We start from the raw sequence: 25,742 nt of genomic DNA on the forward strand, positions 1-25,742 counted from the left end.
GGGACTGTGGCCTCTGCATGTGCAGAGTTTGTGCGCCAAACTTTAGGGCGTATTTGCGCCGACATATCATTAGTGCAAAATGTTTTGGGTAAAAAATAGGCTATTAAAAGGAACTGTCGGAATGGCGGTATGTTAAAAAAAAAAAAACATACCGCCATTCCGACCATAGGAGGAAAAAAGTGTCGGAATGACGGGACGTTTGATAAAAAATTAAGTGAGATGTCGGAATGGCAGCATGTAACCATAATTGAGATGCAAAACAACAATGAACTTAAAGCTAAGAACAACAGCCTCTCTCTGCTGGACTTTTCATGGAGAAGATTTTCCCATCCTGAGGAGAAATGCCCTGAAGTATGCATCTCTGTTTGGGACAACGTACCGCTATGAATCGTTCTTTTCAAAAGTGACTCTTGCAAAGACTCGCTTCCGCTCAAGCCTGACTTACCCAAACTTGGAAAACCAGCTTCGAGTAGCATCACCATCACTGTCAGCTCACATGAGACGCCTCACCAAAGAGAAGCAGTTCCAGCCCTCGCATTAGCTGAGTCTGACATGCATAGAAATGCAGCAATCACGAGGCTTAGTAACATAGTGCTTACAAACTTTTTTTTGCATCCCTAGATATGTGTTCTTAATAGTATGGCCGTCGGAGGACTTTATAAAAATTGAAATGGCCCTTGACATGAAAAAGGTTCCCCATCCCTGGCCTAAAGTATCTCTTGTCACGGAACGGTGGTGAAAGGTAGGACCCAGATGCAGTATTTCAAAATAAAAAAGCTTTATTCCAAAAGCAAAACAAGGAGCAAGGCAAAAACAGAAAGTGCGGCTGGGCCGGTTATCATAAATACTTAACTATGAAAAAGGCTAAACAAGACTTTGGATAAATAACAAGACAAAACAAGACTATGAAAAAAGGCTATGGTTTAACAACACTTAACTGTGGCATGTAGATCGTGAAAGGGTAGTGAGGATTCCGTGATGAACATGAAACAAGTGGGAGACTAAATACTGAGGAGGGTGATTAGTGAGTGAGTGCAGCTGATGACAATGAAACAGGTGACATGAGTGAAAGTAAGTGGCAGGGGAAAAACATGACAAGAACATAAGAACCTGAAAACATGACAATAATCAAAACATAAACTGTGACATCTCTAAAATTCCAATGTGAACTCATACCATCACAAATAAACAGCAAGCTGCTTTATGGTCTTGAAATTACATGTAATTTTATTCTGTTAAAATTACAAGCCAAATAGTTAAACTGGAACTAGAAGTCGTGATGTTTCATGGCTGTTTAGTCCTATATGACCACGCTGCTCCTCTTTTTCATCATCCATCTCTTAACCTATCAGTCACCCTGTGGGTTCCTGCCTCTTCACTCTTTATCATTCACCATCCATCTTCTCATGCGCTCACTCACACATTCTTTTGTTCATACGAAACATAAAACTTCATGGCTTCCTCCAATTCCCTTGACACCCTCATCCGACTGTCCAACCATTTGCTCTGTGTCATCCCTGAGGATAAGTAAAGGTAGAAAATATATTCCCCTCTATCATAGAGGATTTAGGAGACCATCCCAAGTTAATGAGGGGTGTTTAAAGTTAAGAGAAAAGCAGAGCAGATGGTAAAAGAAGAGTTACTTGAGGGGAGAAAAAGGAGAGGTTTGATCCTGATGTGCTATGTGAGTTTTCAAGTTCTCAAGTTAAAAGAAATTAGAGGTCACCAAGATGTTTCACGTATGTCCTGTCACTAACTATGCCTGATACTATACATCAAAATACTATAAAAAATGTTTTAGTGATATGCTGAAGGCTGCATGACAACTTGGTTAAAACAAATATTTTGGCGATCTCTGCTATTTTTCTACCAAACTGTACAGCTCAAAGTGAGCCAGTGGTTGTGTAAAATATACCGGTGGCAGATGGAGGCAGCTGAAATTATTACTATTCTATTTATTTTAGTTTATTGACCAGTCAATGTCATACTCGTGCGCTTCTGAATTTTTTTAAGTAGTGTGAAGTGCTTATGAGTGCCATAGTCCCAGTAGACAGTAGAGAAAAAGCTCTGTTTGCAGTCACCTCTTTTAAGGTTTTTGATTAGATTTAGGACCTGACTGATTAGCCAATTACGACATCTTGAAAACATGGGGCCGTTTCTCAATACCAAGTACGCCAAGTACGTACTCGTGCACTTGCTAGTATGGACTTGTCGGAAGTACGGACTTCTGAGGACGCGAATACGCAAGTACGCTCATTGTGCATTTGGAACGGAAGTGTACTTGATTACATAAAATACGTTGACGGTTGTGGGGTCTCATTTTCCTCAGGGCATCTTCTTTTTTTGGTTGTGGGGTCTCATTTTCCTCAGGGCATCTTCTTTTTTTTATTGTGGGGTCTCATTTTCCTCAGAGCATCTTCTTTTTTTTGATTGTGGGGTCTCATTTTCCTCAGGGCATCTTCTTTTTTTGGTTGTGGGGTCTCATTTTCCTCAGGGCATCTTCTTTTTTTTGATTGTGGGGTCTCATTTTCCTCAGGGCATCTTCTTTTTTTGGTTGTGGGGTCTCATTTTCCTCAGAGCATCTTCTTTTTTTTGGACCATGCGGTATGCTAGCGGCAACAAATGTTGCCGTGCTTACATTTACTCTTTTTATGATCAAAAGATTTATGCTGGCATATAATTCTCTTTATATATCAGAAGTAGTATTGAATTAAAGTATTAAATAATATATGTACAAAATATTTTAGTTATTTAAGGTATTTTACTTACTTTCTCTTGTACAAGTTCGAGGCAGACATTTCCCGCTAGCGGTGCAAGTAGGAAGTAACAAGGCTTGGTCATGTGACCAAGATGGAGTTACAAGACGTTGATACAATTTAGAGGAGACAACATATTCTTTTATTTAAAAAAAAAATCATGAGCAGCCCAAAGCCAAAACAGCACTTTTAGAGCTTCCAGAGGTAAAAAAAATAAAAGACCGGCAACAATTGTGGATTAATAAATCATCATGAATAATCGCGTAGTTCAGCTCACTCAGAGTTCAGAAGCAGGTTCAGTTTACAGTTGTTTTGTATTAGAGATTCTAGGGATCGGAATTGTTAGGAATTTAGCTATTCTGGTCCCATTATCTATATCGCTTATCGATTTAGTTCTCTTAACGATTCTCATCCAACTATATATATATATATATATAAAAAAAAATTTTTTTCAGTGTGAGAAATACAATGTGTGAAGGCATCACGAAAAGCGTGACTGTTAGCTCAATGCGTGAGAATTGACAGCCCAGCGTTACCTGGGATGTAAGACGCTGTGACACAAACTCCCCTGCAAGAGATGCCGCCATTGTTTAGCAGCACGTCAAAGACTTTACATTGGTGCAAAGTAATTGCATGATGTGTGGGCAAATGATTCAGCATGTTGGAGGTATTTCGTCCCTTTGATGTGATCAAAGCTTTGCACGTGTTGCAACTGGCCCCAGTATTGTCCTTTTTGGTGAAATATAACCAAACTTTGGAGCGCTTCTGCCTCAACGCCATGTTTAAAACATACTGAGCCAAAATACGAAGCGTACACATGACGTCATCGCGCAAATGTGTCAGACGTTAGTAGAACCTATAACCGGGATCGTTAGGCAGTCAGATTAACGATTCTGTTACACAGGTCCTGAGTGTCAGGACTGATGAAACAGTGATGTGCACAATCTGAAGAATAAATAAACAGCAGAGAACAATGAAGACCGGAGCGCTGCTGTTAGCATCCAGATTGCGTCTCATTTATTGATTACAACAGAACCGTTTGTGTACAACATTGATGCTTTACATGACCTTTCTTTTCCTTAAACGTAATAATTACGTTTACCACCTCCTTTTACTTTGCCATCCTTCACTTAAATAAAGGCAACTAAGTGTATTAAACAGGATTAATTAACTGTTCTGAGCTTTACTGCATTTAACTGCATATTGACTGGTCTAAACATCAACATGTACTCCATTTTTAACTTACTACCTATCAAAACTAGTATTACCAGACTTATAACTAATGTAGTATTTAACATGGCATTCTTTCAACATTAACCTCAGAATTCCCACACTTAATAAACAGAGAATGGTTTCTCTCTTTACTTTTAACTTCAGCTGGACTCACTTTACTTTCAGTGTCACTAAATAACATTAATTGAAGATGATTTAAACAAAATCATTAGAAAACTCCCAAAACCGGAGTTGGTCAAATATCACGGTCTTTTAATCACCTAGCCCCGCGAAACTTCCCCGGCGCGGGCTAGCATCCTGCCAAGCTAACCCTCTGCTAATAAAACTTAAATATATTAGCAGAACGGCGCACATAAACCGTGTCAAAGTACCATCTACTATTAAAAGAATCTGTAACCATTTTACAATATAGTTCTGGTGTGTTTTCACCGTGTACTGACCTGAAGAATAAATAAACAGCAGAGAACAATGAAGACCGGAGCGCTGCTGTTAGCATCCAGATTGCGTCTGACGTAAACAGGAAGTCCGCCCCGGAAACCAACCTGGGATCCACGCCCCCCGAACCCAGGTTCCACTTTACCACTACTGTTATTACATTAAGCTCAGGAAAGCACTAAATACAGGCAGGTTAATATGCCGATATACAAACAGAATATTATTTGTTCGTTTAAAAAAAAAAGTAAATTCATTTTTAAAACATTTCAAAATTATCATATAACCAAAAATATGTGGTGACCCCTTTTTTTAGGTGCACCACACGCTCCCCAACATAAGAGGTGGCTCCCGACACTTCAAAATCGGAGTTACCATTTCAAAACAATAACATATTACACCGTAACCGTAGTCAAAGACCCTATACCTTTTGTATACACATTTTAGTACATAAACTTCGTAGGCACTGTATAAGGCACTGTCATTGCACAGGGCCCAGTCTGGTGAGGAATGTAAGGATTTACTTGTACTGGTTGCATTACCCACACCGGCAGAGCTTGTAACCCACACAGTCCAACATGACCGACGACCGCTTGCGGCTGATAAGAGGGCTGGCCCATAGCGTTGTAGGTGAATGTCTGAGGTGGTCTCCTCGCTCGTGACGATCTCCTGAGAGACGCTTCCTGAGTTGGTACTTGCTCTCTCTGCTCAGAATCAAATTCCAGTTCAGCCTGTTCAGTGTCTCGGTCAAGTTCTTGTTCTCTTTGTTCATTGTCACTTTCAGGGTTTGGGATAAGTTCATTTTCATTTGAATATGGATGCTCTATTGGACCTTTTCCATTTGCAGTGTGTAGTTGTGAGTAGCACCCTTGTTCCACAGGTGTGAACACTTGATCTGATGTTGGACCAGTTTGAGAAACTTGTTTACATGGTCCGGTTGTTACTGGGACTCTAAGCCAATAACGTGTTCCTGAGTCACTTTCAGAATCCGATGTGTCACTGTCCCTGTTACTTTGGCTTTGACTGACCCCATGACTTTTCACTCTGCTCATCCTGGGCGCTTTATCTTTGCCATGATCCACATCGACAGGTAAGTCATTCACCAAGTGGAGGAGGTTTCTGTGGAGAACCCGAGTTTTCTGTGCATTGTTCTCAGGATATACCTTGTATATGGGACTGTCCGTAATCTGCTCTTTGACAATGTACACCGTCTGTTCCCAATATGACCTGAGTTTTCCAGGTCCGCCTCTTTCTCCAAGGTTGCGTACCAAAACTCTATCACCAGGCTGTAAGATAACCCCTCTCACATGTTGGTCATAGTGTCTCTTTCCACGAGCACTTGATTTCTGGCTGTTGTTAATAGCAATACGATAAGCGTCTTTCATCCTCCCTGCCCACTTTTGCACATATCCGTGGGGTGTTTCACTCCCCTTCTCAGAGTTGAGTCCAAACAGGAGGTCCACCGGTAAGCGAGGGTGCCGTCCAAACATTAAGAAGTATGGATAGAACCCCGTGGCCTCGTGTTTTGTGCAATTATATGCATGAACAACTTGGGGTAAAAAGTCCTTCCAGTTATCTTTTTCTGTCTCCTCAAGAGCTCTTAGCATTTGTAGTAGGGTGCGATTAGATCGTTCTGCAGGGTTTCCCTGTGGGTGGTAGGGTGTGGTACGAGAGTGGGTGAAACCTGACAGTTGCTCTAGGCCCCTGAACAGTGAGTTCTCAAATTCACGGCCCTGGTCGTGGTGTAGCCTAGCAGGGTAACCAAAGCGAGGAATGAAATCACTGTATAGTCTCTCTGCAGCAGTCTTTGCTGACTTGTTTCTTGTTGGCCACGCCTGTGCAAAGCGGGTAAAGTGGTCAACTGCGACAAGTATGTATTCGTAACCACCCCGGCTCTTTTCTAAGTGCATATAGTCAATGGATACTGACTCCATGGGTGCACTGGAACTGATATTCCCCATGGGTGCCCTCACATGTGTAGCGGGTTTCTTTCGTTTTATACAGGGACACTGTCTCGTCACATAAGCTTCAATGTCCTTTTTCATAAAGGGCCAGTAGAAGCAGTCTCGGGCTAGGCTGATAACTCGCTCAGCACCAAGGTGACCCATATCCTTGTGGAGGTGTTTTAGCACCAGGGCCCTGTACTCTGCAGGAAGTACTAGCTGTCGTGTACCCCCAGCTTCTCTGAATAGTAGGTCATTCTCAACCTTCAGTTTCCCCCACTCACGCATGAGTCTCCTCACTAACCCATCTGCGTCTTGCCTGTCTCTATCAGTTAGTGTTGTTTTTGTCCCTTTTAACCTGAGTAGTTCTTTTATTGTCACGTCTTGCCTTTGAGCTCTTACTAACTCTTGGTGACTGATGCTAGGTAAGGCTGATTTGTCCACTCCACTGTCTTGAGCCAGATTTAAAGCAGCTACATAGGCAACATCATTTTTCTTTGCTGCTTCACACCCTTCCCATGTTGCACAAACACTGTCTTGGCTAAGCTCCTTTGTACACTCCCCTACATAGCTATCAATGTCCAGAGGGAGGCGTGACAAAGTGTCAGCATCCACATTAACTCTCCCAGGCCGGTACTTGATGTTAAATCTGAAATTTGCAAGCTCTCCTACCCATCTATGTCCTGTGGCATTCAACTTTGCAGTGCTCATTACATACGTCAGGGGACGTATGTCTGGGGCATAAAACAAATAATCCCTGAACTTTTCACATATGGCCCATTTAAGAGCCAAGAACTCTAACTTACCGGAATGTAAACAATAGTTATTTTCAGCTGGGGTGAGAGTTCTTGAACCGTATGCGATGACCCTTAGTTTTCCACCCTGCCTCTGATACAACACGGCCCCGAGCCCTTTCTCACAAGCGTTAGTGTGTAAGGTAAATGGCAGTTCAAAGTTGGGGTACGCGAGCACAGGTGGATCAGACAGAGTGTCAATGAGCTGCTTCAGGATATGGTTGTGTTCACCTGTCCAGCGGATGGGAGTCTTTGAAGGCAGCTGAGCACTTCGGCCTTTCTTTGACTTGGTTTGTGTGTTTTCAGGTCTCCCGTTGACTTGTAGGAGGCCGTACAAAGGTTTGGCGATTCTGGAAAAGTTTTGAAAGTAGGCCTGATAATAACTTAGGAATCCAAGCAGTTTCCTTAACTCACCCACATTTGTTGGTTCCTTCTGACTGAGTGACTTGACAGCTTCATAATCCTTTGGATCGATTTGGACTCCATTTTCCAAAACCAGCCTCCCCACATATCTGACCTCTGCTTTGAACAGCTCACATTTGGTTGGGCGGAGTTTGACCCCATGTTGTTGAAGAGCTCTGAGGACTTTGTGCACTGCCTCAACGTGTTCACTAAAACCTTTTGAATAGCACAGGATGCCATCCAGATATGGGATACAACAATCGTCACGCAGAGTGTTCAGCATCTCTTCCATGCTGCGTTGGAAGGCAGCAGGGGCGTTACTGAGGCCAAAGGGGATCCTTACCCATTCATACAGTCCCCAGGGTGAAATGAAGGCAGTCATATGGTGGGACCCCTCAGCCATGTACCCCTGGTGGTAAGCTTTACCTTGGTCGAGAATGCTGAACCAACTGTGGCCGCCCAGGGTGTTCAGGAGGTCTTGGATGCGTGGAAGTGGGTGGCGGTCAGGCACGGTTTTCTGATTTAGCAGTCTGTAGTCTATGCAAAGTCTCAGTGTGCCATCCCGTTTCCTCACACATACTACAGGCGCAGCAAAGGGTGACTTTGACTTAACTATCCAGCCTTTAGCCAGTAAGTCCTGGATGTATTCTTTCACCTCTTTGTACAATGGCTTGGGGATGGCTGTGTATGTGCGTTGGACTGGAATGTCATCTTTCAGGTTGATGGTCATATTCAAACTTGGAATATTCCCAATGTCGCCATCATCTCGAGCGAAGGCATCTGATTCCTCAAATAACATTTGTTTTACTTCCATTTGCTGCTCTGGTGTTAGGTGGCTAATGTCCACTGGAAGTTGCCAACGACCCGTGTTGGATGACTCCTCATCTTTGCTGGACTTGGACACAGAGCCAACACTACAGGTGGAAACTGGTGCTGTTGCACAAGTCTTTAGTTTTGTCTGTCTCAACTATTTTTACAATGGGCTCAATAGAACCCCAAACCATTGAGCTAGGTAGAGTCACACTTTGGCTGGAATAGTTTGACACAGGTATTTTGACATATGGCCTGTCTGTCTTTTCTATCTGCAAAAGTCCTGCTCCAATGCTAAGTTGTCCAAGGTGGACTTCATTTAGTGCAGGCTCAAACAGCACAAGTGACTCTGTAGAGCTGATACTTTCTGGGACCCTGCACTTAATGTAAGCCACCTGACTAGCATAAACCCCCCTTTAAAGCCCACTTTTACAGTAGCTGACTCATTTACCGGACGCTGTTGGGTCTGGATGAAGCTTACTAGAGTACTTACAGCAGAAGTGTCAATCCCCATAGCTCTACCAATGAGATCAATACGTTTATAGTTTCCCCCATTATCTTTAATGAACTCGTGAATCACATTAAAGCCTACTATGGGTCTCTCGATCTTGAGGCGGCTCACAAGGAAAGGTACACGTATAGATAGGTCCGGGTCATTATTTCCCTCTAGGTTGACTACAACCTCCACCCACCCATCATAAGGTATAGAGTCCCCTGTGACTGCTTTCATATTAAGATCATCATCCATTAGTTCACTTAAGGGTCTAACCTGTTGTCCCGGCAAGTACTTATTGAGCCAAGCATGATCTAAAAGACTTACCCCAGCCCCTGTGTCTAATACCACTGTCACTAAGTAACCTGCCATTTGAGAAGGGATTGGCAGCCTACTAAGGGAGCCATTAGACCACGAGGTATTTCTTTGTCAACAGCTCCTTGTGAACACATATCATCTGTCTCCCCGTCAGCTTTGGTTTTGGACATTTTCTTTGGGCGGGACCACTGAGGTTCGCCGGTCAGTGGTGGTCCCTTTGCCCTGACCGTCTCCCGTTTCCCGATGGTTTGGTTCTCTTCAGGCACCCAACAGCACGATGCCCTTCCTCTCCGCAGACAAAGCAGTGGTTACAGTCTGGATTGGCCTGGGAAGAACAGTTCTGACAACTCTTTCTCTCCCTTTGTGATTTTGAATTCCTCTGCTCAGGTGCTGAGACCAGAGAGGTCATTTCTTTCAGGCTTTCCATAGCCTGTGTCAGTGCTTCTACTTGGGCGCTGAGTCTTAGGAGTGTGGACTCGTTGTTAATCTGGTTTACTTTCACATTGTCCTTTGTTTTCTCTCTCGGCTCAATGCTCGCTGCATGGGCCTGACTCACCTTCAGGGCAGAATTTCGGCCGAGTCGGCGCTTCCGCTCGCTTTCCTCGGTCGTAGTCTTTATTACTTGGCGGAGCAGTGCCTCATCACTGACAGTGGGGTCACATAGGAGGGTCTTGAGGTCTCGGCGAACACTGTCGTACCTCTCTCCTATGCCCTGGCAAATAGTGTTGAGAAATATGCACTGGATCGTGGACAAATCATACCTGACAACTGAGTCTGGCTGCCTGAGTGAAAAAAGGATATTTTGCTTCAGTCCAATCATTTTGTACAAGAACTGCTGAGGTGTCTCACTTTCATGCTGTTTAGCACACATTAAGTCTTGAAAGAGTTTTTTTCTCCTAAGTGAGATTGTAGAAAACTTTTAAGCTCAGAGACTGTGAGATCGTCTTTTATAGTTAACATATCTCGGAAGTTACCTGGCTTAATACAACGTAACACTCCTCTAATCACCTCTTTTGGAGTGTGATTCTCCCTGAGACCCTCATCTATCTGTCGACAGATGCTATTGTAACTTATTTCTGAGGTTGTGTCACTTATCATTCCCCCATGCACTTTGAATTCTCTGCGGGACATCAGCGGCAAATTCGTTTTTAAAAAAAAGTAAATTAATTTTTAAAACATTTCAAAATGATCATATAACCAAAAATATGTGGTGACCCCTTTTTTTTAGGTGCACCACAATTCCATGGAATAAAACAAATTCATTTAAAGTTATTTCAGTGTACACCAATGCATGAAAAGGCAGTATTGTATTAAAAATGGACGCAGAAGTGCTTTCATGGTAATTACAACTGACACATGAAAGGTTTTGAAAAAATAATTCAATAGCTTTCTACAAGTTTTCATAATTAAATCACAATCAGCATATTTTAGGTCTGTAGTGCAAAGGCGATCAGACTCAACAAACAGCAAACTTATATACAGGACTAATTCTGATGAGTATCTACAGATGGTAATGCATTCCTTATTGTGAGTCAGAGCCATTGATTTAGAGCCTGGTCAGTGTAATTTTCTGTGGGAGTCTTGTTAGGGATGCTATTTTATCTGGTAGTTTACTTAAGATGTTTCAGAATTTGAATAAACTCTATCTGTTAAAGGCTTTGATGGATTAAGGAGTCAGTCATTGTTTTACCTCAGCAGCAACAGAAACAGAGTGTATGATTCCAAGCTGAAAATTACTTTACTGTTTTAAAATGTATTAAGTTATCAGATATTACTGTGACAACCTAAAAAGTTCAGATTCATCCATTTTCTATACCCGCTAAATGCATCGGTCGGGTCGCGGGGGGGCTGGAGCCTATCCCAGTTGTTATCGGGCGAGAAGCGGGGTACACCCTGGACAGGTTGCCAGTCCATCACAGGGCCACACAGAGACAAATGAGACAAACAACCGTGCACACTCACACCTAAGGACAATTTTGGAGTCACCAATTAACGTAACAGGCATGTTTTTTGGACGGTGGGAGAAAGCTGTAGAGAACCCATGCATACATGGGGAGAACATGCAAACTCCTTACAGAAAGGCCCCAGGTGGGGATCGAACATGGAACCCCCTCGCTGTGAGGCAAGACAAATTCAGTAAGTAGTGTCACACAACTGAAGAGTCCCTTCAGGGTAACAGAATAAAAAGTGAAACAACACATGCAAAAATGGATGTTACCACTAGGGATCGAGCCCCAGCGCCGATTTTCAGCATTTTGACACATATCTGCATCTGCCTTTTTTTTTAAGAGATCACTTTCATACTGGATTATTTCGGCTCTAATGCAGCCGCGCCTCTCTGTCTGTAGTCTCTACTCTGTCTCCGGCATTGGCCCAACCACAGCACCACCTGATTGGTTACACACAGAACCAGGTAACAGCCAATCACCGGTGAAAGCTGTGCACGCACACACGCACACACACGGCAGAGAGTCGAAACAGTTTTGACAAGAGGAGAAGCTACGGAGAGCAGACATGTTTCGATTGTAAGTTAAGGCAGCAAACTCTCCCGAAATTATGATAAACATCCCAGCCCCCTACAAATTACAACAACTAACGTTACTGTGAGCCCAATAATGTTAAATAATGTATTTGAATATAAGCAGCAGCTCTGCTCGCTTGCAGTCACTCCTGATGGGCTGCTGAACATATCGATATAGGAATAGTAGTCGAATATGTGTGTGTGTGTGTGTGTGTGAGAGAGAGAGAGAAAACCCAATGAGCTCAATTCAGTCCAGTTGTATTGCAGGGAAACGCGTTGAGGGGATGGCTAGAAAACTGTGTGACTGTCTCCTATTGCTATTGTACTATTTTTCAGCAATAGTAACTTTAATCGTTATTAATTTAGCAGCCCAGTTTTGAATGACAGGGTCCCTGCTATAACATGTCAAAATATAACATTTACACAATAAACCAACTTTATAAGAGATGCTGCTGAGGCTTGGAGCTCCTTGCACTTTTTTTTTTGTTTGAACTATAAACTTTATTTACAGTTAAACTTTAGAGAGCTATTTATTTGTTTAGGTTTTCATTTCACTTTATTAGACATGCTGCTGAGCCTTGGAGCTCCTAGCTCTTTTTGTCGGTGGACCTGTAGTAGGACCTGGATTTAGGCTCCAGTCTCTGTGGAGGCGTGGGTTCAAATCCCACCACTGCCATTGTGAATGTTCTATTTGGTGGCACTTCCATCATCAAAAGTACAAGTCTGCTTTCAAGAAAAAAAAAAGAAGTTTGCTTTAAGTTGATGGAACTTAGAGGAAATCTTACACATGTAGTTGTCCTTTAGGGAGGTAACCCAAATGTCAAGTGTACCTTCATTCTCTGCTAAGGTGCAAACATGAATCCCAGTTTATTCTTTGTGCGCCTTGCAGTGGACATGTAATGTTGGGGATCGTAGCCATAGAGACCAAAGTCATTTGAAGTTGCAGATTTTAAGCCTCTGTATATCTACTAATGAGAGTGACCTGTTAACATAGTGGTGTGACGTGACTGAACTGAAACAGGCCTCAAGACCCCATTCAAAGTACTGCAGTGACTGCTAATGTTGTGATTGTAACTTGGAGGTTCTTAGTTTTCCAAAACCCTAATCAAGATACATGGAAGCTGAGTGTCACAGCGCTTGGGCTGCTGTGCTTGCAATCTTCAAATGTACCTCCTAACGCCATTTGCTATCTCAGCCCAAGGAAAAAAAATGCAAAAGCAGAGTGGCGCAGTGGAAGCTTGCTGGGCCCATAACCCGGAGGTCGGTGGACCTGTAGTTGACTGGCAGCTGTCTTTGGTAGTGTGGCCGAGTGGTCGAAGGCGCTGGATTTAGGCTCCAGTCTCTGTGGAGGCGTGGGTTCAAATCCCACCACTGCCATTGTGAATGTTCTCTTTGGTGGCACTTTCACCATCAAAAGTACAAGTCTGATTTCAAGAAAGAGAACAAATGTTACCTTGAAGTTCATGGAAATCTTACACATGTAGTTGTCCTTTGGGGAGATAACCCAAATGTCAAGTATACCTTCATTCTCTGCTAAGGTGCAAACATGAATCCCAGTTTATTCTTTGTGCGCCTTGCAGTGGACATGTAATGTTGGGGATCGTAGCCATAGAGACCAAAGTCATTTGAAGTTGCAGGTTTTAAACCTCTGTATATCTACTAATGAGGGTGACCTGTTAACATAGTGGTGTAAAGTGATTAAATCCTGCCATTGTGAATGATCTATTTGGTGGCAGTTTCACCATCAAAAGTACAAGTCTGCTTTCTAGAAAAAAAAAACAAATGTTACCCTTAAGTTGATGGAACTTAGAGGAAATCTTACACATGTAGTTGTCCTTTTTCAAGGCTTATTTTTATTTGTGGCCATTACTCTTCAGGTTTTGGAAATGCAGGTTAAGGATGTGGCTGAGGTCACCCAGATGGTATGCATTGTCAGTCAGTAGGTCTAACATTCATACACTATGACTCAGAGTCCAAACCATTAATATTATAATGTTATAATCTTTGGTAGTGTGGCCGAGTGGTCAAAGGTGCTGGATTTAGGCTCCAGTCTCTGTGGAGGCGTGGGTTCAAATCCAACCACTGCCATTGTGAATGTTCTCTTTGGTGGCACTTTCACCATCAAAAGTACAAGTCTGATTTCAAGAAAGAGAACAAATGTTACCTTGAAGTTGATGGAAATCTTACACATGTAGTTGTCCTTTGGGGAGATAACCCAAATGTCAAGTGTACCTTCATTCTCTGCTAAGGTGCAAACATGAATCCCAGTTTATTCTTTGTGCGCCTTGCAGTGGACATGTAATGTTGGGGATCGTAGCCATAGAGACCAAAGTCATTTGAAGTTGCAGATTTTAAGCCTCTGTATATCTACTAATGAGGGTGACCTGTTAACATAGTGGTGTAAAGTGATTAAATCCTGCCATTGTGAATGCTCTATTTGGTGGCAGTTTCACCATCAAAAGTACAAGTCTGCTTTCAAGAAAAAAAAACAAATGTTACCTTGAAGTTGATGGAACTCTGAAGAAATCTTACAGATGTAGTTGTCCTTTGGAGAGGTAACCCATATATCAAGTGTACCTTCATTCTCTGCTAAGGTGCAAACATGAATCCCAGTTTATTCTTTGTGTGCCTTGCAGTGGACATGTAATGTTGGGGATCGTAGCCATAGAGACCAAAGTCATTTGAAGTTGCAGATTTTAAGCCTCTGTATATGTACTAATGAGAGTGACCTGTTAACATAGTGGTGTGACGTGACTGAACTGAAACAGGCCTCAAGACCCCATTCAAAGTACTGCAGTGACTGCTAATGTTGTGATTGTAACTTGGAGGTTCTTCGTTTTCCAAAACCCTAATCAAGATACATGGAAGCTGAGTGTCACAGCGCTTGGGCTGCTGTGCTTGCAATCTTCAAATGTACCTCCTAACACCATTTGCTATCTCAGCCCAAGGAAAAAAAATGCAAAAGCAGAGTGGCGCAGTGGAAGCTTGCTGGGCCCATAACCCGGAGGCCGGTGGACCTGTAGTTGACTAGCACCTGTCTTTGGTAGTGTGGCCGAGTGGTCGAAGGCGCTGGATTTAGGCTCCAGTCTCTGTGGAGGCGTGGGTTCAAATCCCACCACTGCCATTGATGGTGCCATTTGATGGTGGCACTTTCACCATCAAAAGTACAAGTCTGATTTCAAGAAAGAGAACAAATGTTACCTTGAAGTTGATGGAAATCTTACACATGTAGTTGTCCTTTGGGGAGATAACCCAAGTGTACCTTCATTCTCTGCTAAGGTGCAAACATGAATCCCAGTTCGTTCTTTGTGCGCCTTGCAGTGGACATGTAATGTTGGGGATCGTAGCCATAGAGACCAAAGTCATTTGAATTTGCAGGTTTTAAGCCTCTGTATATCTACTAATGAGAGTGACCTGTTAACATAGTGGTGTAAAGTGATTAAATCCTGCCATTGTGAATGCTCTATTTGGTGGCAGTTTCACCATCAAAAGTACAAGTCTGCTTTCTAGAAAAAAAAAAAACAAATGTTACCTTTAAGTTGATGGAACTTAGAGGAAATCTTACACATGTAGTTGTCCTTTTTCAAGGCTTATTTTTATTTGTGGCCATTACTCTTCAGGTTTTGGAAATGCAGGTTAAGGATGTGGCTGAGGTCACCCAGATGCTATGCATTGTCAGTCAGTAGGTCTAACATTCATACACTATGACTCAGAGTCCAAACCATTAATATTACACTCTTTAATCCCTCAATGCAATGAATAATAAGAAAATCACCACAGTGGAGATGTAATGTTGGGGATCGTAGCCATAGAGACCAAAGTCATTTAAATTTGCAGGTTTTAAGCCTCTGTATATCTACTAATGAGAGTGACCTGTTAACATAGTGGTGTGACGTGACTGAACTGACACAGGCCTCAAGACCCCATTCAAAGTACTGCAGTGACTGCTAATGTTGTGATTGTAACTTGGAGGTTCTTAGTTTTCCAAAACCCTAATCAAGATACATGGAAGCTGAGTGCCACAGCGCTTGGGCTGCTGTGCTTGCAATCTTCAAATGTACCTCCTAACACCATTTGCTATTTCAGCCCAAGGAAAAAAAAATGCAAAAGCAGAGTGGCGCAGTGGAAGCTTGCTGGGCCCATAACCCGGGGGTCGGTGGACCTGTAGTTGACTGGCAGCTGTCTTTGGTAGTGTGGCCGAGTGGTCGAAGGCGCTGGATTTAGGCTCCAGTCTCTGTGGAGGCGTGGGTTGAAATCCCACCACTGCCATTGTGACCATCAAAAGTACAAGTCTGATTTCAAGAAAGAGAACAAATGTTACCTTGAAGTTGATGGAAATCTTACACATGTAGTTGTCCTTTGGGGAGATAACCCAAGTGTACCTTCATTCTCTGCTAAGGTGCAAACATGAATCCCAGTTCGTTCTTTGTGCGCCTTGCAGTGGACATGTAATGTTGGGGATCGTAGCCATAGAGACCAAAGTCATTTGAATTTGCAGGTTTTAAGCCTCTGTATATCTACTAATGAGAGTGACCTGTTAACATAGTGGTGTAAAGTGATTAAATCCTGCCATTGTGAATGCTCTATTTGGTGGCAGTTTCACCATCAAAAGTACAAGTCTGCTTTCTAGAAAAAAAAAAAACAAATGTTACCTTTAAGTTGATGGAACTTAGAGGAAATCTTACACATGTAGTTGTCCTTTTTCAAGGCTTATTTTTATTTGTGGCCATTACTCTTCAGGTTTTGGAAATGCAGGTTAAGGATGTGGCTGAGGTCACCCAGATGCTATGCATTGTCAGTCAGTAGGTCTAACATTCATACACTATGACTCAGAGTCCAAACCATTAATATTACACTCTTTAATCCCTCAATGCAATGAATAATAAGAAAATCACCACAGTGGAGATGTAATGTTGGGGATCGTAGCCATAGAGACCAAAGTCATTTAAATTTGCAGGGTTTAAGCCTCTGTATATCTACTAATGAGAGTGACCTGTTAACATAGTGGTGTGACGTGACTGAACTGAAACAGGCCTCAAGACCCCATTCAAAGTACTGCAGTGACTGCTAATGTTGTGATTGTAACTTGGAGGTTCTTAGTTTTCCAAAACCCTAATCAAGATACATGGAAGCTGAGTGCCACAGCGCTTGGGCTGCTGTGCTTGCAATCTTCAAATGTACCTCCTAACACCATTTGCTATTTCAGCCCAAGGAAAAAAAAATGCAAAAGCAGAGTGGCGCAGTGGAAGCTTGCTGGGCCCATAACCCGGGGGTCGGTGGACCTGTAGTTGACTGGCAGCTGTCTTTGGTAGTGTGGCCGAGTGGTCGAAGGCGCTGGATTTAGGCTCCAGTCTCTGTGGAGGCGTGGGTTGAAATCCCACCACTGCTATTGTGACCATCAAAAGTACAAGTCTGATTTCAAGAAAGAGAACAAATGTTACCTTGAAGTTGATGGAAATCTTACACATGTAGTTGTCCTTTGGGGAGATAACCCAAATGTCAAGTGTACCTTCATTCTCTGCTAAGGTGCAAACATGAATCCCAGTTCATTCTTTGTGCGCCTTGCAGTGGACATGTAATGTTGGGGATCGTAGCCAGAGAGACCAAAGTCATTTGAAGTTGCAGGTTTTAAGCCTCTGTATATCTACTAATGAGGGTGACCTGTTAACATAGTGGTGTAAAGTGATTAAATCCTGCCATTGTGAATGCTCTATTTGGTGGCAGTTTCACCATCAAAAGTACAAGTCTGCTTTCAAGAAAAAAAAACAAATGTTACCTTGAAGTTGATGGAACTCTGAAGAAATCTTACAGATGTAGTTGTCCTTTGGAGAGGTAACCCATATATCAAGTGTACCTTCATTCTCTGCTAAGGTGCAAACATGAATCCCAGTTTATTCTTTGTGCGCCTTGCAGTGGACATGTAATGTTGGGGATCGTAGCCATAGAGACCAAAGTCATTTGAAGTTGCAGATTTTAAGCCTCTGTATATCTACTAATGAGGGTGACCTGTTAAAATAGTGGTGTGACGTGACTGAACTGAAACAGGCCTCAAGACCCCATTCAAAGTACTGCAGTGACTGCTAATGTTGTGATTGTAACTTGGAGGTTCTTAGTTTTCCAAAACCCTAATCAAGATACATGGAAGCTGAGTGCCACAGCGCTTGGGCTGCTGTGCTAGCAATCTTCAAATGTACCTCCTAACACCATTTGCTATTTCAGCCCAAGGAAAAAAAAATGCAAAAGCAGAGTGGCGCAGTGGAAGCTTGCTGGGCCCATAACCCGGGGGTCGGTGGACCTGTAGTTGACTGGCAGCTGTCTTTGGTAGTGTGGCCGAGTGGTCGAAGGCGCTGGATTTAGGCTCCAGTCTCTGTGGAGGCGTGGGTTCAAATCCCACCACTGCCATTGTGAATGTTCTCTTTGGTGGCACTTTCACCATCAAAAGTACAAGTCTGATTTCAAGAAAGAGAACAAATGTTACCTTGAAGTTCATGGAAATCTTACACATGTAGTTGTCCTTTGGGGAGATAACCCAAGTGTACCTTCATTCTCTGCTAAGGTGCAAACATGAATCCCAGTTCGTTCTTTGTGCGCCTTGCAGTGGACATGTAATGTTGGGGATCGTAGCCATAGAGACCAAAGTCATTTGAAGTTGCAGATTTTAAGCCTCTGTATATGTACTAATGAGAGTGACCTGTTAACATAGTGGTGTGACGTGACTGAACTGAAACAGGCCTCAAGACCCCATTCAAAGTACTGCAGTGACTGCTAATGTTGTGATTGTAACTTGGAGGTTCTTAGTTTTCCAAAACCCTAATCAAGATACATGGAAGCTGAGTGTCACAGCGCTTGGGCTGCTGTGCTTGCAATCTTCAAATGTGCCTCCTAACACCATTTGCTATCTCAGCCCAAGGAAAAAAAAATGCAAAAGCAGAGTGGCGCAGTGGAAGCTTGCTGGGCCCATAACCCGGAGGTCGGTGGACCTGTAGTTGACTGGCAGCTGTCTTTGGTAGTGTGGCCGAGTGGTCGAAGGCGCTGGATTTAGGCTCCAGTCTCTGTGGAGGCGTGGGTTCAAATCCCACCACTGCCATTGTGAATGTTCTCTTTGGTGGCACTTTCACCATCAAAAGTACAAGTCTGATTTCAAGAAAGAGAACAAATGTTACCTTGAAGTTGATGGAAATCTTACACATGTAGTTGTCCTTTGGGGAGATAACCCAAGTGTACCTTCATTCTCTGCTAAGGTGCAAACATGAATCCCAGTTCGTTCTTTGTGCGCCTTGCAGTGGACATGTAATGTTGGGGATCGTAGCCATAGAGACCAAAGTCATTTGAAGTTGCAGATTTTAAGCCTCTGTATATGTACTAATGAGAGTGACCTGTTAACATAGTGGTGTGACGTGACTGAACTGAAACAGGCCTCAAGACCCCATTCAAAGTACTGCAGTGACTGCTAATGTTGTGATTGTAACTTGGAGGTTCTTAGTTTTCCAAAACCCTAATCAAGATACATGGAAGCTGAGTGTCACAGCGCTTGGGCTGCTGTGCTTGCAATCTTCAAATGTGCCTCCTAACACCATTTGCTATCTCAGCCCAAGGAAAAAAAAATGCAAAAGCAGAGTGGCGCAGTGGAAGCTTGCTGGGCCCATAACCCGGAGGTCGGTGGACCTGTAGTTGACTGGCACCTGTCTTTGGTAGTGTGGCCGAGTGGTCGAAGGCACTGGATTTAGGCTCCAGTCTCTGTGGAGGCGTGGGTTCAAATCCCACCACTGCCATTGTGAATGTTCTCTTTGGTGGCACTTTCACCATCAAAAGTACAAGTCTGATTTCAAGAAAGAGATCAAATGTTACCTTGAAGTTGATGGAAATCTTACACATGTAGTTGTCCTTTGGGGAGATAACCCAAGTGTACCTTCATTCTCTGCTAAGGTGCAAACATGAATCCCAGTTCGTTCTTTGTGCGCCTTGCAGTGGACATGTAATGTTGGGGATCGTAGCCATAGAGACCAAAGTCATTTGAATTTGCAGGTTTTAAGCCTCTGTATATCTACTAATGAGAGTGACCTGTTAACATAGTGGTGTAAAGTGATTAAATCCTGCCATTGTGAATGCTCTATTTGGTGGCAGTTTCACCATCAAAAGTACAAGTCTGCTTTCTAGAAAAAAAAAAAAAACAAATGTTACCTTTAAGTTGATGGAACTTAGAGGAAATCTTACACATGTAGTTGTCCTTTTTCAAGGCTTATTTTTATTTGTGGCCATTACTCTTCAGGTTTTGGAAATGCAGGTTAAGGATGTGGCTGAGGTCACCCAGATGCTATGCATTGTCAGTCAGTAGGTCTAACATTCATACACTATGACTCAGAGTCCAAACCATTAATATTACACTCTTTAATCCCTCAATGCAATGAATAATAAGAAAATCACCACAGTGGAGATGTAATGTTGGGGATCATAGCCATAGAGACCAAAGTCATTTGAAGTTGCAGATTTTAAGCCTCTGTATATGTACTAATGAGAGTGACCTGTTAACATAGTGGTGTGACGTGACTGAACTGAAACAGGCCTCAAGACCCCATTCAAAGTACTGCAGTGACTGCTAATGTTGTGATTGTAACTTGGAGGTTCTTAGTTTTCCAAAACCCTAATCAAGATACATGGAAGCTGAGTGTCACAGCGCTTGGGCTGCTGTGCTTGCAATCTTCAAATGTACCTCCTAACACCATTTGCTATCTCAGCCCAAGGAAAAAAAAATGCAAAAGCAGAGTGGCGCAGTGGAAGCTTGCTGGGCCCATAACCCGGAGGTCGGTGGACCTGTAGTTGACTGGCAGCTGTCTTTGGTAGTGTGGCCGAGTGGTCGAAGGCGCTGGATTTAGGCTCCAGTCTCTGTGGAGGCGTGGGTTCAAATCCCACCACTGCCATTGTGAAAGTTCTCTTTGGTGGCACTTTCACCATCAAAAGTACAAGTCTGATTTCAAGAAAGAGAACAAATGTTACCTTGAAGTTGATGGAAATCTTACACATGTAGTTGTCCTTTGGGGAGATAACCCAAGTGTACCTTCATTCTCTGCTAAGGTGCAAACATGAATCCCAGTTCGTTCTTTGTGCGCCTTGCAGTGGACATGTAATGTTGGGGATCGTAGCCATAGAGACCAAAGTCATTTGAAGTTGCAGATTTTAAGCCTCTGTATATGTACTAATGAGAGTGACCTGTTAACATAGTGGTGTGACGTGACTGAACTGAAACAGGCCTCAAGACCCCATTCAAAGTACTGCAGTGACTGCTAATGTTGTGATTGTAACTTGGAGGTTCTTAGTTTTCCAAAACCCTAATCAAGATACATGGAAGCTGAGTGTCACAGCGCTTGGGCTGCTGTGCTTGCAATCTTCAAATGTGCCTCCTAACACCATTTGCTATCTCAGCCCAAGGAAAAAAAAATGCAAAAGCAGAGTGGCGCAGTGGAAGCTTGCTGGGCCCATAACCCGGAGGTCGGTGGACCTGTAGTTGACTGGCACCTGTCTTTGGTAGTGTGGCCGAGTGGTCGAAGGCGCTGGATTTAGGCTCCAGTGTCTGTGGAGGCGTGGATTCCAATCCCACCACTGCCATTGTGAATGCTCTATTTGGTGGCACTTTTACCATCAAAAGTACAAGTCTGATTTCAAGAAAGAGATCAAATGTTACCTTGAAGTTGATGGAAATCTTACACATGTAGTTGTCCTTTGGGGAGATAACCCAAGTGTACCTTCATTCTCTGCTAAGGTGCAAACATGAATCCCAGTTCGTTCTTTGTGCGCCTTGCAGTGGACATGTAATGTTGGGGATCGTAGCCATAGAGACCAAAGTCATTTGAAGTTGCAGATTTTAAGCCTCTGTATATGTACTAATGAGAGTGACCTGTTAACATAGTGGTGTGACGTGACTGAACTGAAACAGGCCTCAAGACCCCATTCAAAGTACTGCAGTGACTGCTAATGTTGTGATTGTAACTTGGAGGTTCTTAGTTTTCCAAAACCCTAATCAAGATACATGGAAGCTGAGTGTCACAGCGCTTGGGCTGCTGTGCTTGCAATCTTCAAATGTGCCTCCTAACACCATTTGCTATCTCAGCCCAAGGAAAAAAAAATGCAAAAGCAGAGTGGCGCAGTGGAAGCTTGCTGGGCCCATAACTCGGAGGTCGGTGGACCTGTAGTTGACTGGCACCTGTCTTTGGTAGTGTGGCCGAGTGGTCGAAGGCGCTGGATTTAGGCTCCAGTCTCTGTGGAGGCGTGGGTTCAAATCCCACCACTGCCATTGTGAATGCTCTATTTGGTGGCACTTTCACCATCAAAAGTACAAGTCTGATTTCAAGAAAGAGATCAAATGTTATCTTGAAGTTGATGGAAATCTTACACATGTAGTTGTCCTTTGGGGAGATAACCCAATTGTACCTTCATTCTCTGCTAAGGTGCAAACATGAATCCCAGTTCGTTCTTTGTGCGCCTTGCAGTGGACATGTAATGTTGGGGATCGTAGCCATAGAGACCAAAGTCATTTGAATTTGCAGATTTTAAGCCTCTGTATATCTACTAATGAGAGTGACCTGTTAACATAGTGGTGTAAAGTGATTAAATCCTGCCATTGTGAATGCTCTATTTGGTGGCAGTTTCACCATCAAAAGTACAAGTCTGCTTTCTAGAAAAAAAAAAAAACAAATGTTACCTTTAAGTTGATGGAACTTAGAGGAAATCTTACACATGTAGTTGTCCTTTTTCAAGGCTTATTTTTATTTGTGGCCATTACTCTTCAGGTTTTGGAAATGCAGGTTAAGGATGTGGCTGAGGTCACCCAGATGCTATGCATTGTCAGTCAGTAGGTCTAACATTCATACACTATGACTCAGAGTCCAAACCATTAATATTACACTCTTTAATCCCTCAATGCAATGAATAATAAGAAAATCACCACAGTGGAGATGTAATGTTGGGGATCGTAGCCATAGAGACCAAAGTCATTTAAATTTGCAGGTTTTAAGCCTCTGTATATCTACTAATGAGAGTGACCTGTTAACATAGTGGTGTGACGTGACTGAACTGAAACAGGCCTCAAGACCCCATTCAAAGTACTGCAGTGACTGCTAATGTTGTGATTGTAACTTGGAGGTTCTTAGTTTTCCAAAACCCTAATCAAGATACATGGAAGCTGAGTGCCACAGCGCTTGGGCTGCTGTGCTTGCAATCTTCAAATGTACCTCCTAACACCATTTGCTATTTCAGCCCAAGGAAAAAAAAATGCAAAAGCAGAGTGGCGCAGTGGAAGCTTGCTGGGCCCATAACCCGGGGGTCGGTGGACCTGTAGTTGACTGGCAGCTGTCTTTGGTAGTGTGGCCGAGTGGTCGAAGGCGCTGGATTTAGGCTCCAGTCTCTGTGGAGGCGTGGGTTGAAATCCCACCACTGCCATTGTGAATGTTCTCTTTGGTGGCACTTTCACCATCAAAAGTACAAGTCTGATTTCAAGAAAGAGATCAAATGTTACCTTGAAGTTGATGGAAATCTTACACATGTAGTTGTCCTTTGGGGAGATAACCCAAGTGTACCTTCATTCTCTGCTAAGGTGCAAACATGAATCCCAGTTCGTTCTTTGTGCGCCTTGCAGTGGACATGTAATGTTGGGGATCGTAGCCATAGAGACCAAAGTCATTTGAAGTTGCAGATTTTAAGCCTCTGTATATGTACTAATGAGAGTGACCTGTTAACATAGTGGTGTGACGTGACTGAACTGAAACAGGCCTCAAGACCCCATTCAAAGTACTGCAGTGACTGCTAATGTTGTGATTGTAACTTGGAGGTTCTTAGTTTTCCAAAACCCTAATCAAGATACATGGAAGCTGAGTGTCACAGCGCTTGGGCTGCTGTGCTTGCAATCTTCAAATGTGCCTCCTAACACCATTTGCTATCTCAGCCCAAGGAAAAAAAAATGCAAAAGCAGAGTGGCGCAGTGGAAGCTTGCTGGGCCCATAACCCGGAGGTCGGTGGACCTGTAGTTGACTGGCACCTGTCTTTGGTAGTGTGGCCGAGTGGTCGAAGGCGCTGGATTTAGGCTCCAGTGTCTGTGGAGGCGTGGATTCCAATCCCACCACTGCCATTGTGAATGCTCTATTTGGTGGCACTTTTACCATCAAAAGTACAAGTCTGATTTCAAGAAAGAGATCAAATGTTACCTTGAAGTTGATGGAAATCTTACACATGTAGTTGTCCTTTGGGGAGATAACCCAAGTGTACCTTCATTCTCTGCTAAGGTGCAAACATGAATCCCAGTTCGTTCTTTGTGCGCCTTGCAGTGGACATGTAATGTTGGGGATCGTAGCCATAGAGACCAAAGTCATTTGAAGTTGCAGATTTTAAGCCTCTGTATATGTACTAATGAGAGTGACCTGTTAACATAGTGGTGTGACGTGACTGAACTGAAACAGGCCTCAAGACCCCATTCAAAGTACTGCAGTGACTGCTAATGTTGTGATTGTAACTTGGAGGTTCTTAGTTTTCCAAAACCCTAATCAAGATACATGGAAGCTGAGTGTCACAGCGCTTGGGCTGCTGTGCTTGCAATCTTCAAATGTGCCTCCTAACACCATTTGCTATCTCAGCCCAAGGAAAAAAAAATGCAAAAGCAGAGTGGCGCAGTGGAAGCTTGCTGGGCCCATAACTCGGAGGTCGGTGGACCTGTAGTTGACTGGCACCTGTCTTTGGTAGTGTGGCCGAGTGGTCGAAGTTGCTGGATTTAGGCTCCAGTCTCTGTGGAGGCGTGGGTTCAAATCCCACCACTGCCATTGTGAATGCTCTATTTGGTGGCACTTTCACCATCAAAAGTACAAGTCTGATTTCAAGAAAGAGATCAAATGTTATCTTGAAGTTGATGGAAATCTTACACATGTAGTTGTCCTTTGGGGAGATAACCCAATTGTACCTTCATTCTCTGCTAAGGTGCAAACATGAATCCCAGTTCGTTCTTTGTGCGCCTTGCAGTGGACATGTAATGTTGGGGATCGTAGCCATAGAGACCAAAGTCATTTGAATTTGCAGGTTTTAAGCCTCTGTATATCTACTAATGAGAGTGACCTGTTAACATAGTGGTGTAAAGTGATTAAATCCTGCCATTGTGAATGCTCTATTTGGTGGCAGTTTCACCATCAAAAGTACAAGTCTGCTTTCTAGAAAAAAAAAAAAACAAATGTTACCTTTAAGTTGATGGAACTTAGAGGAAATCTTACACATGTAGTTGTCCTTTTTCAAGGCTTATTTTTATTTGTGGCCATTACTCTTCAGGTTTTGGAAATGCAGGTTAAGGATGTGGCTGAGGTCACCCAGATGCTATGCATTGTCAGTCAGTAGGTCTAACATTCATACACTATGACTCAGAGTCCAAACCATTAATATTACACTCTTTAATCCCTCAATGCAATGAATAATAAGAAAATCACCACAGTGGAGATGTAATGTTGGGGATCGTAGCCATAGAGACCAAAGTCATTTAAATTTGCAGGTTTTAAGCCTCTGTATATCTACTAATGAGAGTGACCTGTTAACATAGTGGTGTGACGTGACTGAACTGAAACAGGCCTCAAGACCCCATTCAAAGTACTGCAGTGACTGCTAATGTTGTGATTGTAACTTGGAGGTTCTTAGTTTTCCAAAACCCTAATCAAGATACATGGAAGCTGAGTGTCACAGCGCTTGGGCTGCTGTGCTTGCAATCTTCAAATGTGCCTCCTAACACCATTTGCTATCTCAGCCCAAGGAAAAAAAAATGCAAAAGCAGAGTGGCGCAGTGGAAGCTTGCTGGGCCCATAACCCGGAGGTCGGTGGACCTGTAGTTGACTGGCACCTGTCTTTGGTAGTGTGGCCGAGTGGTCGAAGGCACTGGATTCAGGCTCCAGTCTCTGTGGAGGCGTGGGTTCAAATCCCACCACTGCCATTGTGAATGTTCTCTTTGGTGGCACTTTCACCATCAAAAGTACAAGTCTGATTTCAAGAAAGAGATCAAATGTTACCTTGAAGTTGATGGAA

The 25,742-nt window shown here is 43.2% G+C and overlaps 15 non-coding genes across 15 annotated transcripts; all 15 read left to right on the plus strand.

The window, feature by feature from the left end:
* Nucleotides 1-12,997: 12,997 nt before the first annotated feature.
* trnal-uag (transfer RNA leucine (anticodon UAG)) lies at nt 12,998-13,079 on the plus strand. Its single transcript has one exon. It is a non-coding gene; the product is annotated as a tRNA-Leu (tRNA).
* Nucleotides 13,080-13,708: 629 nt separating this feature from the next.
* On the plus strand, nt 13,709-13,790 carry trnal-uag (transfer RNA leucine (anticodon UAG)). The gene has a single exon. It is a non-coding gene; the product is annotated as a tRNA-Leu (tRNA).
* A 954-nt stretch (nt 13,791-14,744) lies between these two features.
* trnal-uag (transfer RNA leucine (anticodon UAG)) lies at nt 14,745-14,826 on the plus strand. The gene has a single exon. It is a non-coding gene; the product is annotated as a tRNA-Leu (tRNA).
* A 1,063-nt stretch (nt 14,827-15,889) lies between these two features.
* trnal-uag (transfer RNA leucine (anticodon UAG)) lies at nt 15,890-15,971 on the plus strand. Its single transcript has one exon. It is a non-coding gene; the product is annotated as a tRNA-Leu (tRNA).
* A 1,038-nt stretch (nt 15,972-17,009) lies between these two features.
* trnal-uag (transfer RNA leucine (anticodon UAG)) lies at nt 17,010-17,091 on the plus strand. The gene has a single exon. It is a non-coding gene; the product is annotated as a tRNA-Leu (tRNA).
* Nucleotides 17,092-18,022: 931 nt separating this feature from the next.
* Nucleotides 18,023-18,104, plus strand: trnal-uag (transfer RNA leucine (anticodon UAG)). Its single transcript has one exon. It is a non-coding gene; the product is annotated as a tRNA-Leu (tRNA).
* Nucleotides 18,105-18,707: 603 nt separating this feature from the next.
* trnal-uag (transfer RNA leucine (anticodon UAG)) lies at nt 18,708-18,789 on the plus strand. Its single transcript has one exon. It is a non-coding gene; the product is annotated as a tRNA-Leu (tRNA).
* A 603-nt stretch (nt 18,790-19,392) lies between these two features.
* On the plus strand, nt 19,393-19,474 carry trnal-uag (transfer RNA leucine (anticodon UAG)). Its single transcript has one exon. It is a non-coding gene; the product is annotated as a tRNA-Leu (tRNA).
* Nucleotides 19,475-20,538: 1,064 nt separating this feature from the next.
* On the plus strand, nt 20,539-20,620 carry trnal-uag (transfer RNA leucine (anticodon UAG)). The gene has a single exon. It is a non-coding gene; the product is annotated as a tRNA-Leu (tRNA).
* A 603-nt stretch (nt 20,621-21,223) lies between these two features.
* On the plus strand, nt 21,224-21,305 carry trnal-uag (transfer RNA leucine (anticodon UAG)). Its single transcript has one exon. It is a non-coding gene; the product is annotated as a tRNA-Leu (tRNA).
* Nucleotides 21,306-21,908: 603 nt separating this feature from the next.
* Nucleotides 21,909-21,990, plus strand: trnal-uag (transfer RNA leucine (anticodon UAG)). The gene has a single exon. It is a non-coding gene; the product is annotated as a tRNA-Leu (tRNA).
* A 1,063-nt stretch (nt 21,991-23,053) lies between these two features.
* trnal-uag (transfer RNA leucine (anticodon UAG)) lies at nt 23,054-23,135 on the plus strand. Its single transcript has one exon. It is a non-coding gene; the product is annotated as a tRNA-Leu (tRNA).
* A 603-nt stretch (nt 23,136-23,738) lies between these two features.
* trnal-uag (transfer RNA leucine (anticodon UAG)) lies at nt 23,739-23,820 on the plus strand. The gene has a single exon. It is a non-coding gene; the product is annotated as a tRNA-Leu (tRNA).
* Nucleotides 23,821-24,423: 603 nt separating this feature from the next.
* trnal-uag (transfer RNA leucine (anticodon UAG)) lies at nt 24,424-24,505 on the plus strand. Its single transcript has one exon. It is a non-coding gene; the product is annotated as a tRNA-Leu (tRNA).
* A 1,063-nt stretch (nt 24,506-25,568) lies between these two features.
* trnal-cag (transfer RNA leucine (anticodon CAG)) lies at nt 25,569-25,650 on the plus strand. The gene has a single exon. It is a non-coding gene; the product is annotated as a tRNA-Leu (tRNA).
* The last annotated feature ends 92 nt before the right edge of the window (nt 25,651-25,742 follow it).

Source organism: Leuresthes tenuis, unplaced genomic scaffold (assembly GCF_036924035.1).
Source record: "Leuresthes tenuis unplaced genomic scaffold, fLeuTen1.0.hap1 SCAF_11, whole genome shotgun sequence".
Classification (NCBI taxonomy): Eukaryota; Metazoa; Chordata; class Actinopteri; order Atheriniformes; family Atherinopsidae; genus Leuresthes; species Leuresthes tenuis.